This window comes from Loxodonta africana, chromosome 8, assembly GCF_030014295.1.
Source record: "Loxodonta africana isolate mLoxAfr1 chromosome 8, mLoxAfr1.hap2, whole genome shotgun sequence".
Lineage (NCBI taxonomy): Eukaryota > Metazoa > Chordata > Mammalia > Proboscidea > Elephantidae > Loxodonta > Loxodonta africana.
Window position 1 is genome coordinate 40820677 of NC_087349.1, and position 18496 is coordinate 40839172.

General features: G+C 40.0%; 1 protein-coding gene across 3 annotated transcripts in view; it reads left to right on the plus strand.

Annotated features, from left to right (window-relative positions):
• The first annotated feature begins 13673 nt into the window (after positions 1-13673).
• The window catches only part of PNPLA8 (patatin like phospholipase domain containing 8), a 38084-nt gene continuing 33261 nt past the window's right edge, over positions 13674-18496 (plus strand). For 2 of the 3 annotated variants that reach the window (XM_023544540.2, XM_023544539.2), the window contains exon 1: positions 13674-13796. The gene's annotated coding sequence lies outside the window, so the exon portion shown is untranslated. The remainder of the gene's footprint in view (positions 13797-18496) is intronic. The other variant, XM_010587352.3, reaches the window with a different exon arrangement.

An 18496-nucleotide genomic window follows, 5' to 3' on the forward strand; every position in this document is an offset into this window, starting at 1 on the left:
TTAGACTCCCCCAATTAGAAGAACTTCCAACTCTAAGGAAAGAGAAAAGGAAATGCCACTTCTTGAAACTTAAATTACCAAAATCTACACATCTTAGAGAAGACTGTTATCAAAAGCAAGGTTACCTGGAAGTAACTGTCTACCATATGATTTATAAATATGCACTGGTGAGAACAAAGGGCTTCTCTTCATGTCCTCAGGAAGGAATCAAGAAAAAAAGTTAACCAATGTGAAATTACCTGTAAATTATAATTTGGAAGATTATAATCTGTTAGAAACGTATGTTGAAATAAAGGCTAAGATGTAACAAACAATCGCAAAAAAGGGTGAAGTTTAACAAAAGAAGAGTGACTTTTCTTAAATAGTTATTGCAGAAAGAGACAGAAAAAGAGAAATTAATCACTGTCTTAGTCATCTAGTGCTACTATAACAGAAATACCACAAGTGGATGGCTTCAATAAACAGAAATTTATTCTCTCACAGTCTAGTAGGTTAGAAGTCCAAATTCAGGGCATCAGCGCCAGAAGGAGGCTTTCTCTGTTGGCTCTGGAGGAAAGTCTGCGTCATCAATCTTCCCTCAGTCTAGGAGTTTCTCAGCATAGGAACCTCAGGTCCAAAGGACGGCTCTGCTTCCGGCACTGCTTTCCTGGTGGTATGAAGTCCCCAACTCTCTGTTTGCTTCCCTTTCCTTTTATCTTTGTAAGATAAAAGGTGGTGCAGGCCACACCCCAGGGAAACTCCCTGTACATTGAATCAGTGATGTGACCTTAGTAAGGGTGTTACAATTCCACCCTAATCCTCTTTTAACATAAGCTTAAAATCACAAAATAGAGGACAACCACAAAATACTGAGAATCATGGCTCAGCCAAATTGATACACACATTTTGGGGGGGGACATAATTCAGTCCATGACGATCACATTAAACACTTGAAAAATATATTTAAAGAAAATAAGAATATTTTATAGAAAATGTGGGACCACTTGGCAACCTAGGCAAGTGAACACGTTATTCAGTCCAGTCTTCCAATGTAAGTTCCAAACACCTCTAAAATATTTAGCTTCAGAAATGTAATATTTTCTAAAATTAGCAATGTAAATTGTGAAATCTAAGCCATAGTTCTACTTTATCTGTAAGAATGAAGAAATCATCAAATGTTGCCAAAACACACATAAAAACCAAAGAAAAACTATTAGGAGCATCTTGTAGAAAAACCTATCATAAACACTCTCCCAACCACTTTTAGCTTTGTCAGCCTCTCTGTCCCAGGTACTTTGGTATTAAAAAGAGGATACCCTAGATAGCTGGCATCAATAAAAAGATACTTCCCTCCCAATGGAAATAAATACACTGGCATTCTGGTTAATCAAAATTTCTTATGAAGTTGATTAGAGTGAGTCCATTTCCCAAAAGTCTGATCACACCTGGTAAATTGTAAAAGTAGTTTCTGAATATGCATATTTGAAAACTATGTGTAGCAACCACAGGTGGCCCATTCTAAAACCACTTGCCAACCTTATACATAATTCTATAGTTGACAGAGATGTGTGGAGGCTACCAGGTTTACATCTAGTTGTACAAAGGGTTGTGTGGAATTGGTTGAGTTTATATGAAATCCCAGTCTCCCCAAACCTTTGTTTTTTATCAACATCAAAACTAAACCAACGACTTCTAAAGTCTGATTGATGGCCCTTGAGAAATAACGTCGTCTTTACCAAATTTCTTATCTGCAATAAATACTATTTACTTCCCAAACCTTTAGTTATGATGCTAAAAAAAGAAATTTTGACATGAGCCATCAAAAATGAGGGAAACTATCAATGAGATAGATTGAGACAATAGCAGTGAACTCGAACATTCCAACAATCATGAAGATGGCACAGAACAGGGCAACGTTTCATTCTGTTATACATATGGTCTCCATGTGTCGGAGCCAACTCGGTGGCAACTAACAACACAAACAGATCTATGTAAATATCATAAAGCCCACTAAATGACTCTAGGACAAGCATCTTGAGTCCTTCAGATTTAAGGCATGTTGTGTGGTATATGTACGTCTCAGTTTTCTCCTGGGCATAAAGAGAAACCAAAATATGTTGGCAGAGGTTTAAAAAAAAAACTGTAAATATAATAGTTACCATAGACCATACAGCAGCACCTATACAGTGCACTAGTCTGTTCTTTTGATATTTAGAAAAGATGCTTTTTTTTTTTAAATACAGAAAAGAGTATGAAATGTTCATTCTTCAAATTTTAAAATGTTTGCTTAGGTACTTTGAACATACTAGAAATAGTATTTTCAAGGAAGTTGGAGTCAAGTGTTAATTCTTATACACATAGCAAACAAATCAGGAAGTTAAAATTGCCTCTGCAATGCCAAAGGAGGAGGAGAAGGAAGGTAACACCGATATTATTACATGGTTTCCCTCTGGTAATTAGTGTTATGGAACTTTATCAGGGTTGCATGTTCAGTCTCTTCCCACACCTCACATCACATTATCACATTCCTGGGAATATTTTACTTCAGTGTAGGATTTTTTGTTTGTTTTGTTTTTTACAGTCTGATTAACTCAAAACTATTAATTTGAATTATAGTGATTGGCATGCTAGCTAGCAACACATCTCCTGCCCCAATGCTGCAAAATTCGGTTCTATCTTTTGATGATTGAATTAATAAGGAAGTCTTCCTATTGATGATATAAGATGCCCTCTTGACTCACACATTGTGATTCCCTAGAATTGTTCCACTTCCTGCTCTTTGGGGATTTGTAAGGTGCATCATAGTTTCTGATCATTGCAACTGCTATGGGCTTGCCTTGCTTGCCTTCAAGTTTCTGACTCACATACCTAAGCATGAACTAATTTTCCTAGACAGAACTAATTCCTCTTCCTTTAAACAGGTCTTTTGCTCTTCTTCTCAAGGTATTCAAAGATTTTTTTGTTGTTTTATTTTAAAATTTAGTCTGAAGTCACTTCCAGCTTACTTCAGGGTCCTGTTCTTTTCCAGTAAGTCACTTAGGGCCTCCTTCCAGAGCAATCCTCCTACCTGGCTCTCTTTAGGGTACTTTCTTCTATTATAGCCACATTATCTCTGTAATTTCAATATTCAAATCTGAAATGAAAAGATTTAATTTCTATTTCATCAGAATTGGAGCCCTGGTGGTGCAGTAGTTAAGAGCTCAGCTGCTAACCAAAAGGTTGATGGTTTGAATCCACCAGCCACTCTTTAAAAACCACATGGGGCAGCTCTATTCTGTCCTATAGGGTCATTATGAGTTGGAATCGACTTGATGACAATGGGCTTGAGACTGCTTTTTTTTTTAAATAAAACATCATCAAAAGAACCAAACTCCTAGTTAAACCATTCAAGGCCCTTTGTGATTTAGCTGTTTATACATTTTCAGCTTTATCTCTCATTCCATCTTCCAAGTCTTTGGCTTTCACTCCATTCTCAGGGAGTGTCCATTCTCAGGACATCCTTCACTTTCATACGTTTGTTCTGTTGTTCTTCTTACATTAAATGTCTTTCCTTACCTATTTTACATCCTACACATCCTTCCATTCTAAAATAATTAGTTTCTATGGGTTGTTAGAAGCTCTCTCTAATCACAGTGGCCAGGTAAAATAAAGATGCCCAGTTAAACTTGAATTTCAGATAAATAGATACAATTTTAGTATAAGTATGTTCTCTGCAATATCGATCTAAATCATATATATGTACATATTATGTCTGTATATACATGCATACAGTCTGTATACATTTTTACATATAAACAAATATAATATATACCGTATCTTTATATGTATCTTTTTTTTTTTTTTTTTTTGGCTAAATCTGGCAACGCTATCCCTAACTCCTGTTGTAATCAATTACTGCCTCCTCTGAACTCTTATAGCACTTTGTTGGTTCTTTTGCCTTGTTTTATCATGAATTTAGAGATCTGCCTCTTACATGAGACTATAGACCCTTTGAAAGCAGGGACTGTACCTAGCTCACAGTACCTAGTTCACTGTTTTACATACAGTTGGTGCTCATAAATGTCATTTCATTTGAATTGAATTTAGTATCCTACTACATTCATTCAGACTTGTCTTTGGAAACCCTACTGAACTTCTTTTCAGCCTGATTAACTTGGTATTGGTATGCTAATAATATTTTTTAAATGTACTGCTTGTATTCACTAGTTCAGGAGAGCTGACACCACATCTTTTTTACTGACCAACATATATTCAATGAATACCACAATGACCAAGTCATAAAAATAGTACAATAAATATTTTTTGGGTAAATACTTGGCACTTTCCATGTATTATCTCATTTAAGCTTCAGTAAGATCCTGTAATGGATATTGTTGGGCCTATTTTTTTTGGATGAGAAAAGCAACACTAAAAGAAGTTAAGAGACTTGCCCGTTTTCACACAATAAATGGGAGAGATAAAATAATAAATTGAGTTCATATGTTTCTAAAGGCCATGTTTTTAATGATTTTATGATAGGACACAAATATTCCTGTCTTTTAAAAATACCTCAAAATGGATTTTTAAAAGTCCTTGTAAACTGGAGAATGTATCTTTCACATGTTAAAACCAAGACAAAGTTAAGTAATTTGCCAGAGTAAGGACTGGAATCTAAGTCTGTCTGACTTCAAAGCTCATTTTCTTCATGTTACTGGGGTCTCAAGTCTCGCTTGGTGGGGCCATAGAGACAGTAAACAGATGAAAGTGAAAGAAGAACCTTTATTTGGATGGCCAAGCAAAGGACCACACCGGTACTTTTATCTGTCGCCAAGATGGCTCCCTAAACAATGGCCAAAACAGTATTTATTAGGGGAAGAGTCCTGGCAGGAAGGAGCAAGGTCATTGATTGGTCTGACCTGAAAAAGACATTCCTGGGGCAGTTCAGTAGTCTGCAATTGCTGAGTCCAACACGGGCAGGGGGGTCCCTCTCAAACCAGATCTTAGGCTCAAACCCTTCCCTTCTGAAAGTCTTCTCCCAATCTTGGGCGGCTAAAGTTTGGTTCCGTCCAGTGGGAGAGAAGCTCTGGGGTCAGCCACTCAGAGGACAGGTTGATGGTTCTAAGCATGTCAGGAAGGCCAGATTTGGTCTTAACTGGTTCTGTGGTCTGTGCCCCCAGCCTCTTGTTTTCTTAGCTTGGGCAGGAAGTTGGCTGGTTGCCTGAAAAACATCTGGAGAAACCAGTTAGAAGAGGAGATGACTCATGCCACTCTACTTAGAAGCTGAGGATTGGTAATGGTGTCTGGAGGCTGTCGAACTCATTCAGAAGCACTGTACTTCCCAAACAGTATTATTCCCTGACAAATGTCAAAGCTTTCAGGGACTATAACCACTTGTCATTGAGTTGATTCCAACTCATAGCAACCCCACATATGTCAGAGTAGAACTCTATAGGCTCTCAGTGGCTGACTTTTCGGAAGTAGATTTCCAAGCCTTTCTTCCTAGGTGCCTCTAGGAGGACTTGGCCCTCCAACTTTTCTATTAATAGCTGAGCATTAACCGTTTGCACACCCAGGGACTCTCTCAGGGACTATAAAAGGCACTAAAGGAAAAGTGCTACTCGCTCTTACATCTAGGCATTGGCTCATTTATACTCCCAACCACAGCATTCAATTACTTGCTGTTAGGCCAAGCTGTCTTGGTTTTCTGGCCTGCATTCCTCTCCTTCTAAGAAAATATTTTCTCCCAAAATAAATTCTACGGTTCTGTGGGAGCCGCTATTTTCTTGAAAGACTCAATGCCCTAAGGCACTGTTCAGGGGATTGGGAGAGCATAGCCATGGTATCCAATCACAGTACAATACCTCATTCTCTGGCCATAGACCATAACACCTTTAGTTACTGAATAGGAATTTTGAGAGCTTTTACTGATGAGAAAAGGAAGAATTGCAGAAATAATTTGCCCAAGTTATCACAATCCATAAGTGGTGAGGCAAGGACTTCAACATTGTCTTAACTATGAAGTTAAGCAACATAAACATTTACACGTGTTTATAAGAAATTAAAATGAAACTAAATATTAGGGCATTTTTGTATTTTTTCTGAATTTTAATGGAGTGAGGTGTCTTATGAATAAATGTTTAGGCAGGGAATAACCTACAAAAGAATCAGGTAACAGGTAAAATATAACTCAGACTCAAAAGCAAGTTAAAGAAAATATAATTAACTGTATCCCTGAGATTTTAATTTTGTGTTATTGCTCTTGTGCCAAAACCTGGGATTTAACTTGCCTATTAATAACATCATTATTTCTTCACCCCAAAAATTGCCTTATTCAATTGGTTTATTTCCAACTGCTTTAGCTCCTCTGGAATCCCTTCTGGTGACGAACCAGCAGGAAGTTAGATAATTTGATTTCGAGCTTAATAGAGAGGTCTGCACTGCAGATATAGGTATGCTAACATTTAAAGGCAATTTTTAGGGTGAAAAAAGAATGATTTTATCAATAGGTTAAATAGAGAACACAAGATAACAACAACCCTCCTAATCTCCCTCAAATCTCTCCCTCTCATGCAGCCAGAAGGAATCTATTTAAAACTTGAATGTAAACATATTACTCTTCTGCCTTAAAATCTGACAGTGACTCATCCAGAGGATCAAGTCCAAGTTTAGCTTCAGCTCTCATCCAACCCTTTCCCAGTACCACCAACGCGTAACAGCTCATAATTCCCTTCATGTATCATGACAAGCACTCAAAAACTATGTTGTTTCTTACTTCATTGCCTTTGATCGTGACATTCCTTCTTTCTGGAAAGCTTTCTCCGTTCTTTCCCCACCTTTATCACCTCCACTAAACCAATCTGCCTTGCCAACAACTTCATCCTTTAAGACTCAGCTCAGAAGTCCCCTCCTCCCACAAGCCTTTCCTTACTTCTCAGGCTGGGCTGGCTATCTCTGCTCTGGGCTCTTATATGTCCTGTACATATTTCTATTAGTGCTCTTCCTACATTTCATAGTACAGTCATCAAGGTCCCTAGGTGGCCCAAACAATTTGTGCTCAACTGCTAACCTAAAGGTTGGTGGTTGTAACCCACCCAATGATACAACGGAAGAAAAGCCCTGGAGATTTTCTTCCATTAAAATTACAGCCAAGGAAATCCTATGGAGCAGTTCTATTCTGTAACACATGCAATCGCCATGAGTCGACTCCACGCAGCTGATACAACAACTAGTTACCAAACCTTATACCATGAGGTCCATAAGGACAGGCTTTCTTTTCAAGTTTTTACCTCCAGCAAATAGCTTGGTGCCAGTCGCGTAGTAGATACTCAATAAATAACTGTTGAATCAATTAATTTGATCAATTAATTTGATATAAACCTGTTGCTGTCACATGGTTTTCCAGGCTATAAATCTTTATGGAAGCTGACAGCCACATCTTTCTCCCATGGAGCGGCTGGTGGGTTCAAACCACCAGCCTTTTGGTTAGCAGTCAAGTGCTTAACCACTGTGCCACCAGGACTCCTCCAGTTGTGAACATAAAACAGTTAAAGTCCATGCTTTCACATCTTCAAAATACAGAAAGGTATTTCTACTCATTTTCTACTGCTGCTGTCACAAATTACCAGCTATTTAGTGGCTTAAAACAATTCAAATTTATTATCTCACAATTCTGTAGGTCAGAAGCCCAGGTAGAGTTGGCTAGTTCCTCTGCTCCAGGTCTCAAAAGACCAAATCGATATGTTAGCCAGCCTAGACTTTTATCTGAAGGCTCTGAGGGATAATATGCTTTCAAGCCCATTTGGATTGTTGGCAGAATTCTGTTCCTTAAGGTTGTAGGGCTGTCTCTATTTCCTTGGTGACTATCAGCCTGGAGCCTCTCTGAGCTCTTTGACACTTCCTGCGTTCTGTCATGTTGCCCTCTCCACCCCCAATCTTCAAGCTTGCAAATGTATGTGGGGTTCTTCTCATGTCTTGGACCTCTCTGACTTCCCTGTGGCACATCGCTTCTGATTTCAGGCTAATAAAATTCTCTGCTGTGAAGGACTCATGTGATTAGTTTGGGCCTAACCAAATAAAAAATAATCCAGGGTAATTTTCTCATTTTAAAGTCTGCAAACTTAATGTGCAAAGTCCTTAGAGAGGACTTAGAAAACCAAAAGGGAAAAACACACTTGGCATTTCTCAAGCTGAAAGAACTGAAGAAAAAGTTCAAGCCTCAACTTGCAATTTTGAAGGGTTCAATGGGTAAAATATTGAACAATGCAGTAAGCATCAAAAGAAGATGGAAGGAACACACAGAGTCACTGCACCAAAAATAACTGGTTGACGTTTAACCATTTCAGGAGGTAGCATATGATCATGAACTGATGGTATTGAAGGAAGAAGTCCAAGCTGCACTGAAGGCATTGGTGACAAACAAGGCTCCAGGAATTGGTGGAATACCAATTGAGATGTTTCAACAAATGGATGCAGCTGGAAGTGCTTACACATCTATACCAAGAAATTTGGATGACCCCGAGGGCACTGGGTTTGGGCTACCTCGCCAATCAACTGGAAGAGATCCGTATTTGTGGCCGTCCTAAAGAAACGTTATCCAACAAAATGAGGAAATTATCCAACAATATCATTAATATCACATGAAAGTAAAATTTTGCTGAATATCATTCAAAAACAGTTTCAACAGTAATTGACAGGGAACTGCCAGAAAGTCAAGCCAAATTCAGAAGAAGACGTGGAATGAGGGACATCATTGCCGATGTAAGATGGGTCTTGGCTGAAAGCAGAGAATACTAGAAAGATGTTTACCTGTGTTTTACTGACTATACAAAGGCATTCGACTATGTGGATCATAGCAAATTATGGATAAAATTGTGAAGAATGGGAATTCCAAAACACTCAATTGTGCTCACGTGGGACCTGTACATAGACCAAGAGGCAGTCATTTGAACAGAACAAGGGGATACTGCATGGTTTAAAATCAGGAAAAGTGTGCATAAGGATTGTATCCTTTCACCATACTTATTCAATCTGTATGCTAAGCAAGTAATCCAAGAAACTGGACCACATGAAGAAGAATGTGGCATCAGGATTGGAGGAAGACTCATTAACAACCTGTGATATGCAGATGACACAACCTTGCTTGCTCAAAGTGAAGAGAACTTGAAGCACTTACTGAAGAAGATCAAAGGCACAGCCCTCTGTACGGATTACACTTCAACATAAAGAAAAGAAAAATCCTCACAACTGGACCAATAGGCAACATCATGATAAAGGGAGAAAACAGTGAAGTTATCAAGGATTTCATTTTACTTGGATCCACAATCTTTCCCCACGGAAGCGGCAGTCAAGAATCAAACAGATGTTTTGCATTGGGGAAATCTGCTGCAAAAGACCTCTTTCAAGTGTTAAAAAGCAGAGCTAACACTTTGAGAACTAAGTGCACCTTACCCAAACCATGGGATTTTCAATTGCCTCATATGCATGTGAAAGCTGGACAATGAATAAGGAAGACTGAAGAAGAATTGATGCCTTTCAATTATGGTGTATGCGAAGAATATTGAATATCCCAGGGACTGCCAGAAGAATGAACAAATCTGTCTTGGAAGAAGTAAAGCCAGAGTGCTCCTTCAAAGCGAGGATGGCAAGACTTTGTCTCACATACTTTGGACATGTTATTAGGAGGGACCAGTTCCTGGAGAAGGACATCATGCTTGGTAAGGTACAGGGTCAGCGAAATAGAGGAAGACCTTTGAAGAGATAGATCAACACATTGGCTGCAAAATGGGCTTGTAAGGATGGCACAGGACCTGGGCAGCGTTTCGTTCTGTTGTACATAGGATTGCTATGAGTCTGAGCCCCCTTGAAAGCACCTAACAACAACAACCTTAATTACATTTGCAAAGTCCATTTGCCATGTAACATATTCACAGGTTTCAGGGTTTAGGGCCTGGGTATTTTGGGGAGGCTTTTTTTTTTTAAATTGTTCTGCCTACCACAGTTATTATACTTCTAGAAAAATTTTCTGACATATCCCTTACTCTAGTGATTTGGAGAAATGTCTTTCAGCAATATGGCTAAATGTATCCTGGCGACAACATTTAATTTGGTTTGAACAATGAAGAGTTTGGAAGTTCTTTGAAAAGGTTTTTATGAACCAGACCCTAATTGTTGGGAATTGAAAGAGGGGTTGACTATGGAATAGAGAAGGGAAAGATCTAAAATCATATAAAAAAAAAAAAAAAAACAACTGTAGATCTTGTAAATGGAATGAACACAGTACATAAATGATACAGAAGCATTGTGGATATCTATTTCATCTAGCTGCAGAAGAATATAGGGTTAAAAAATTACTGTATTTAACATTGGTCCAAGTATGACTATTTTCCTGAAGGCATTAGTCTGCTATTTAAGTACACAAAATAGTCTCTTATTTTGCACACTACTGAATTCATTTTCTTTGAAATGAACTGAAATTCTTTCCTCTCAAAACTTGTTGCACATCAAAAGAATCATGAATGGGTCTCATTCTCCATTTTTAACATTAAACTAGCAATCTGAATAAAATTAAGAACCAATTCGACCATACAGAGTTTTAAAGAGTCTACCATTTGCTGGGCATTATGCTCAATTCTGGAGCCCTGGTGGTACAGTGGTTAAGAGCTTGGCTGCTAACCAAAAAGTCAGCAGATCGAATCTACCAACGGCTTCTTGGAAACCCTTTGGGTGCAGTTCTGTTCTGCATATAGCATCCACTATGAGTTGGAATCAACTCGATGACAATGGTTTTTTTTTAATGCTCAATTCTGAAGATTCAAGTATAGCTATGTCATACTCCCTACCTTAGGAAACTCACAGTTTAATGTCGACAAGTATATAAACAAGTAAATTACAGGACTATGAGGCAAGGGCAAGGGGCAAAGCATGCACAGGTGGAAAAAGTGATTTATTCTACAAACTAGTAAGGTTTCCTGGGTTTTGAAGGAGAAATAAATACTTAGGACAGAGTAGAAGGGAGGCTGAGCCAAGCACATGTGCAAAAGCACTGAGGTAGGAAAAGGCATAGGATATTTGCAGAACTACATGTATGACTGAAGGGGCAAGTTAAGGCTAGAAGGTCAGCAGGGTCAGAGCCTATCATGCTGTGCATTTTATTCTACAGGGTGAAGCGCCAGCAGAAAAATTTTTAAACAAGGAAATCATACGTTTGGACTTGCACTTTAGTAAGATTCCTTTGGCTACACAGAGGACAATGACTGGGTCAGAAGTTAACTCTAGGCTGGAAACCCTGTTTGATGCAGCTGAACAAGAATGACAGCCTGAACCAAGGCAGTGGAAGTGCGAATGTCGAGCAGAGGAAGGACTGGAGAGGTTTTGTGGTAAGAAGTCTCACACTTTATGACAGATTAAAGGTATGTGGAAAGGAAAGAGAGAGAAGGGAAGGGCAGGGGAGGAGAAAGAGGACTTGAGAGTTACTTGAAATTTCTGATGTGGGGGGAAAATCTGGGTATTTGGTAACATCTGACTAAATTAGGGAATAGGGAAAACAAAAGGGGAAAGGGATGGGAAGAAACATCCCTCAAGAACTAAAGTTACTTCCCTACTCCTCTAAAGTATAATTTGTACATACATCTTTTAACTATCATGTAGTTTTAGCTAAACATGTCTGATTATGCACTGTAGGGTTCACCAGGCATTATGATGTGAACAATCTAGCCACTTGCGCCGCAAGGGTCTAGCAAGCTAACTGAAAAAAAAAAATACTATCAGTCTAACACCCATCATGTTTGGCAGCTCACACAATTCCCTTCCTTAAGGATTTTACAACAATATTACAGGAGGCTAAAGCATTGACATCCATGAGAGTGAAGGTGAGCCCAGAGGGCAGAGTCTAACAGTCTTGGTAACTTTTGAGGTGGAGGTCTAGAAAAGGCTACTTTTCTACATTTCCTGACCTCTGCTCAATTTCAAGGTCATTTCAAGAGTGTAAAGGACCTGTTAAAGGTAAGCAAGAAGTAGATAATGATTATTAAATTTGGAATACATTTTGTTTTTCTTGTAGCCATTATATTGGGGGGGGATACCCCAGGCTCTGCTTGGTGTGACTTATTACAGCCAATAAACAAGCGGCAGAGGTAGGAGATCAGAAAGCCACCTTTATTTGGTTGGCCAAGGAAAGGAGACTGTCCGGGCTATTGTCTCCAAGACTGCTCAAAGGCAGCTTGGGGAGGTGGGCTTTTATATAGAGCAAACAAAGAAATACAAATTTATCAAGAAAATTCAGGACTGAACTTCCTGTAGGAGCTAAGAGCTGAGAGATGACTAGGTGTTTTCTTTAGACAAGGGTTCTGTTCTCTGGGATAAAGGAAGAGCGTTAAGTCTCCACCCAGAGACGGCCTGCTTATACATACTTTTCACTTAATAGGTCACTTAAAATGCCAAAATGGTGTTGAAAACCTGGTAAAACCAGTTGAGGCCATCTATGGCCTGTTCTGTGATTATCTTGGCAAGGGCAGTTTCAGAACAATATGTGGCCTATTCTGCTTGGTGTAGGAGGATAAGCCAGAGCGGGTGTCTCTTAGAAGGCTTGGGCTCTGAGGCTGCCTGCCTTGATTATACAATGTACATGAAGTGGCAACTTTCAGAAAGGTATTGAGCTAAGACACATAGAAAATTTGGGAGAAATTATAAACTAGTGGCAATCAAAGATACAAAGCCAGGGTTGCAAAATTTCTTTTCATGTGACAGTGTAGTACAGGTGTTAGCAAACGTTTTCTGTAAAGAGCCAGATAGTTAATATTTTAGATTTTGTGGATCATAAAAGGTCTCTGAGGCAACTACTTATATTCCCTTTGTAGCAAGAAAGCAGCCATAGGCAATATGTAAAGGAATGGCCATGACTGTATTCTAATCAAAATTAATTTATGGACACTGAAATGTGAATTTCATGTAATTGCCTTGTGTCACTAATCATTATTTTTCAACTATTTATAAAGGTAAAAAACCATTCTTAGCTCACAGCTCTACAAAAACAGGTAGTAGGTCCAATTTGACCCCAGGGCTGTAGTTTGCCTGTCGTGGTATAACGTAAAATTCAAATAAACTTGTTAGGTGTGGGAACTTTTATAGGGTGGCATATACTAACTTCACAGTCTCATGTCCAATACATGTGAAAGCCGCTTTTTAGAGACAATTAATCTGGACTGCTATGCCCAGGAATGGTGACATTAGCGTGGTCAGACCACACCCTATTATCACTCAACAGCCTCCAGACAGCTGGCAACACGCCTCAAACTGGAGGGCGGGAACGAAGCGCGGATAAGGCCTTCAGGGGCGTGGAGATGGTGGCTTTGCTCAGCTAAAAGGATATGGCATCCTGCAAACATGCATGGCTAGTGTCGACTCTGAGGCCGGGCACACCAAGCAAAAGCAGCAAACTTTCTCAGGTCAAGTGCCTGGCTACACAACACACACACCGTCAGGTCAGGACCCACTGGGCCACGCCTTCCCGATCACACGCGCGTGTACGCACTCACGTCTTTCTCAGCCTTCCCCCTAGCGCTTTGTCATACACTATTGCGCATGCCTCGGGGAGAGGGGGAGCGGCGATTGACAGCGAGGTACCTGCTCGAGAGAAGCTGAGGAACTACACCCTGGTGGGCGGGCTAACTCGAACCACCTCGCGTCACTTCCGCTGTGGGCGGGGCTGGCCGAGGGGGTGGCACCCCGGCTGGTGCCCCTGTGTGTTTGAAGCTCAGCTGATGTAGGCCAGTCGGAGGGAACGTCCGGGCCGGGAGGAGGCGAATGGCCACTGTCGCCAAGTAATTGCAGCCCACATCCCGGTAAGTGGCCGGTGGGAAACGGGGCGCGACGATAGGAGGCAGCCTGGTCGCCCGGGCACTTGTCCAGCTCTCCCGGTCTTCGCTTTGCTCGCCTGCTCGGAGAGCAGTTTCAGCGTAAACGGGTAGGGAGACGCCGGCTCCTAGGAGATCCTATGACCAGGGCTCCGAAACGGGTCCGGGCACCGGAAGGAGCCTTGGGTCCGGGGCTGATTGGTGCGCTGTGGCCTCCGCCCTCTCCACCTTTGGAGCCTGGGACGCGCAAACTGTTTTGGTTTCTCCGGTCCCGCCCAGCCTCTTCCTGGCTTCCCAGCCCCGTACCTCCCAGCCCCGCTCCCAGGAGTCTGGCTTCCTCCGGGCTGGAATCCAGCGGTTCGGTGGTGCCTCGCTCACCGGTTTCCCTATTCTCATTCTAGATCGTGTCTGTTAGTGTGCACCTGCTAACGCCACTGCTTGATCTTTTTATCAGTGGTTGCTTTTTAGCTCTACCTGCATTTAACCCTCTCGCTGACTGCTGTTGTGTAAGCGGATTCAGCTGTGTGCTTTTTAAAAGCTGAAGCTTCGTGAATCATTGTATTGCAGTGCTTCCCGTGCCTGTGTCATTTCTGTCATTATGCTGGGAGAAACCTAGTTTACAGGCCTAATAGAATGGTGACTTGAAAGTAGTGCCTGCTAGGAAAATCCTTCTTAGAGTAGGTATGTGGTATAAGAGAATATCACACAATCCTATTTAGTTTTTACTGCCAGTAAACTTTTCTTATCCTTGTTCTACAGTCCTAATTGTTCAGGTCTCAAAGATGGCAGAAGTATGTTTCAGAGCATCAAAAAAAAATGTTGTTAAAACAGTGAAATATTATTAAACCGAGAATTCTTAAAAAGTATATTAAACTGAATTGAAGGGTTTATGCCTCTGTTGTGAGGCAGTCTTAAGCCCATTGTAGCTGTTTTGTTAAACTGCAAATTAGTTGTATTTTCAATATGAGAACTTTTTTTATTTCACAATCTCCTAATCAAAATTTTTCTCATTGCCGATCTGGTTTTTCAATACCCGTATCACATTTAAATTAAAATGTATAAACAGTGTCCTTTTGATGGTCAGTGATGTTGAATGAAAGGATCAGTTTTGCTAGTTTTATATTCACTTGCCTTATTACAGAAAATTGATGCAAGTACAGCTTGTACTTTGAGTTGCTATTTTCCCCCAGTAAAAAAAAAAAAAAAATTTTTTTTTTTTTTTTTTTATGATAGAGGAGGGAGCCCTGGCGGCGCAGTAGTTAAGCGAATGGTTGCTAATCGAAAGTAGTTACCCGCTCGCTGGGCTGCAGACCTGAATGTGGGGGCTTCGAACCCACCAGCCGCTCTGGGGGAGGAAGCTGTGGCAGTCTGCTTCCATAAAGATTATAGCTTTGGAAACTATATGGGGCAGTTCTACTCTGTCCTGTAGAGTCACTGAGTCTGAACTGACTCGAACGCAATGTTTTTTTTATGGGCGGTGATAGAGGTGTTGTACTGAACCGTACAGCACATACTGCTTCAGTTCGTGGAACATGTATTTGTGCAAAGGTCAGAGTTAAAACCTTAGCCCTAGACATCTTCCCGTCCTGTCATTGGTAGCTCTAATCTTCCTCTCCCAGGCTGTATATTTCACTCTGTGGATTGATTAGCCATTAGTTCATCATCTTTTTTTTTTTTTTTTTTGCTTCCATCCTATTAAATTTTTTTGTCGCAGTAGCTATAGGCAACATACAATTCGACATTTTATCCATTTCCAAATGTACGATCCAGTGGCATTAATCACACTCACAACGTTGTGCAGCCATCACCACTATTTGTTTCCAAAACGTTTTCATCACCCCAAACAGAAACTGTACCCATTTCCCAATTACTCCCCATTCTCCCCTCCCCCCAGCCCTTGGTAACTATTAATCTGCTTTCTATGCATTTGTCTATTTTAAAATCTTATGTAAATAGGGCCATATAGTATTTGCCCTTTTGTGTCTGCATTATTTCTCTTAGTATAATGTTTTCAAGGTTCATCCGTGTTGTGGTATGTATTAAAACTTCATTTCTTTTTGTAGTGGGATAATATTCCATTGTGTATATCCATTACTTCTTAACGCTTGCTCCTGTATTTGTTCACATTGCCCTTATTTTTTCAGAACATCTTTTCTCCTGTGCCTTTGGTTTTCCCTGGAAGACTTTTCTTCCTCCCCCTAACTCTGAATGGTACACAAGGCTCTCCCTTGTTCTCTCTAAACCAGAGTTTTAAAATTTGAAATCGAAGTAATACTTTGGTAGGTCCATAAGTATCCTGAAATTTTATGGAAAAAATGTAGTATGTATTTGCAAATGAGCATTTTTCAAGGAAGAGGAGCTTTAATCAGGTTCCTTGACCCCCAAATGCTCAAGAATTATTACTGTAAACTCTTCTTTGGTAACTTCATCCAGTCTGATGGTTTTACTTGTTTCTGTGCTGATAAGTCCAATTATAAATCCACAGCCTGTATTCCTACACTTCATGTCTGTTTTAATGTCTCATCATTACTTAATCCTGTAACTCCCAACTTGAACTAATTTTTCCTTGTATTAAATTGGCCCCTTTCCCAGTTATCGTGTATTCATAAATGACATTTTCTCCACGTCTTTGATTAAAAAGCTTAGGGTTATCTTGACACCTCCCTTTTCTTGTCCCATTCTTGGCTGTCAGCAAGTCCTGTGGTTTTTGTTATTTTGTTTGTTTTTCCCCACTTTCACAGTGTGGCACAGAGTAGCTCCCTTTTCCATGTTAGTATTGTTAACCCTATTTCAGACCCTTGTTACCTTAAAACCCAAAAACCCAGTGCTGTCAAGTCGATTCTGACTCATAGCGACCCTATAGGGCAGAGTAGAGCTGCCCCATAGTGTTTCCAAGGAGCGCCTGATGGATTTGAACTGCCGACCGTTTGGTTAGCAGCGGTAGCACTTAACCACTACCCACCAGGGTTTTACCTTATGCCGGCATTATTGCGGTAACTAAATTAAAAAAAAAAAACTAAATTAAGCCCTCTATAAATTGATCCTTTCCAACCTTAGCAGAGCCTCCACTTGGTAATTCCCTTATTTCCTCTTGTTAAAGCTCCATATCGTTCCTTAGTAGTTGGTCTGAGCCTCTGCATTCTATTCATACTTCCTCTTCCTCCCTACTCTTCACTGTTGATGACAGTATAATCCTACCTATCTTCTTGCAACCTAACTTTTGTTCTACTGAATTTACTCTCAAAACTCTTACCTAGAATTTACTAGTGTTGTGATTTGGAGCAGTTAAATTAAGTTTGTTGATTTTGTTGAGCAGATCTCTATTTTTTAGTAATTTTTGCTTAATTGTTGCAGTTTCTGAGAGAGGTGTATTAAAATTATGATCCTGTAGTTGTCTTCCTGTAACTGTGCCCATTTTTTGCTTAGGACCAAGTTGGTAAGTGTATTCGTAATTAGCCATGATGGTTGTATCTTATCGGAAAAACACAGCGCAGCCTCCTCACCACAGTCTAGGCCTGCTTTGCTCTGTTGTCTGCTTAACTCTTAGTCCCATCTTTATCATTCTTTCCCTTCCATGCTTCCCTTCAGCTACCTTGTTCTTGCCATTCCTGTTGCCAAGGCCTTGGTTGCTTTTTCCTCTGCCTAGAATATTTGTTTGTTTTCCCAGATTGTCTTAGTAATTTGCTTCTGGACCTCATTTAGGTCGCTAAAATGTCACCTTAGTTCCTCTCCCGATCACACCGTCTGAAATAGCATCCTCTGTGCCCCTGCATGGCATTATACATTATGTTAGTTATTTGTATATTTGTTTATAGATTGTCTTGTTCTCCAAGGCCTAGAATTCTACCTGAGATTCAGTAAATAAATTATACCTTTTTTAATATAGTATTCCCTTTTTAATCCTTATTTAATGTACTTCGCCTTAAATTTGCCTTAAAATGACTTTCATTTTCTTTTGGTTAGTATAAACCTGTTGCCGTTGAGTCAATTCCAACTCATAGTGACCCTACAGGACAGAGTAGAACTGCCCCATAGAGTTTCCAAGGAGCACCTGGTGGACTCGAACTGTTGACCTTTTGGTTAGCAGCAGCCTTAGCACTTAACCACTATGCCACTGGGGTTTCCTTGGTTATTATAGGCCTGGTATATCATTTTCCTTATCCCTTTATTTTCAAACTTTCTTTGTCATTACGAGTGTGTCTTGTAACTAGCATGTAGCTGGATTTTTTTATTTCTAAGATTTTGCTTTCCTTGTTCACTTTTTGTAAAGTTTTCTTTTTGCCTCTTTGTTATTGTTCCTTCTATTGTGTTTTTGAAAGTTTTAAACCTACTTAATTATTTCTAAATCTTGGTTACACATTTTCCTCTTGACTGTATTTGATGGTGCTGTCTCAAGGTGATAGTTCGTTTTCGTTGCATGTTCTTTAACCTTTGACTGTGTGTTAATCTTCAGTGGTGATTTGTCTCCTCTGAGAGACCCATTTGCCCCGAGCTGTGGAAGTGTCCTCACATGAGGGTATCAGGTGACTGCTGTTGCCCTGTGGAGTTACCAGTTCTGACCAGTTTTCATTTGTACAATGAGGTAGTGTGACAGCAGATCCAAATCTGGGATTCTTCTTGAACATGGTAATTTCCCACTCTTGGTCTTGAACATAGCTTTTAATCCAAAATTACTTTTCGCTGTATTT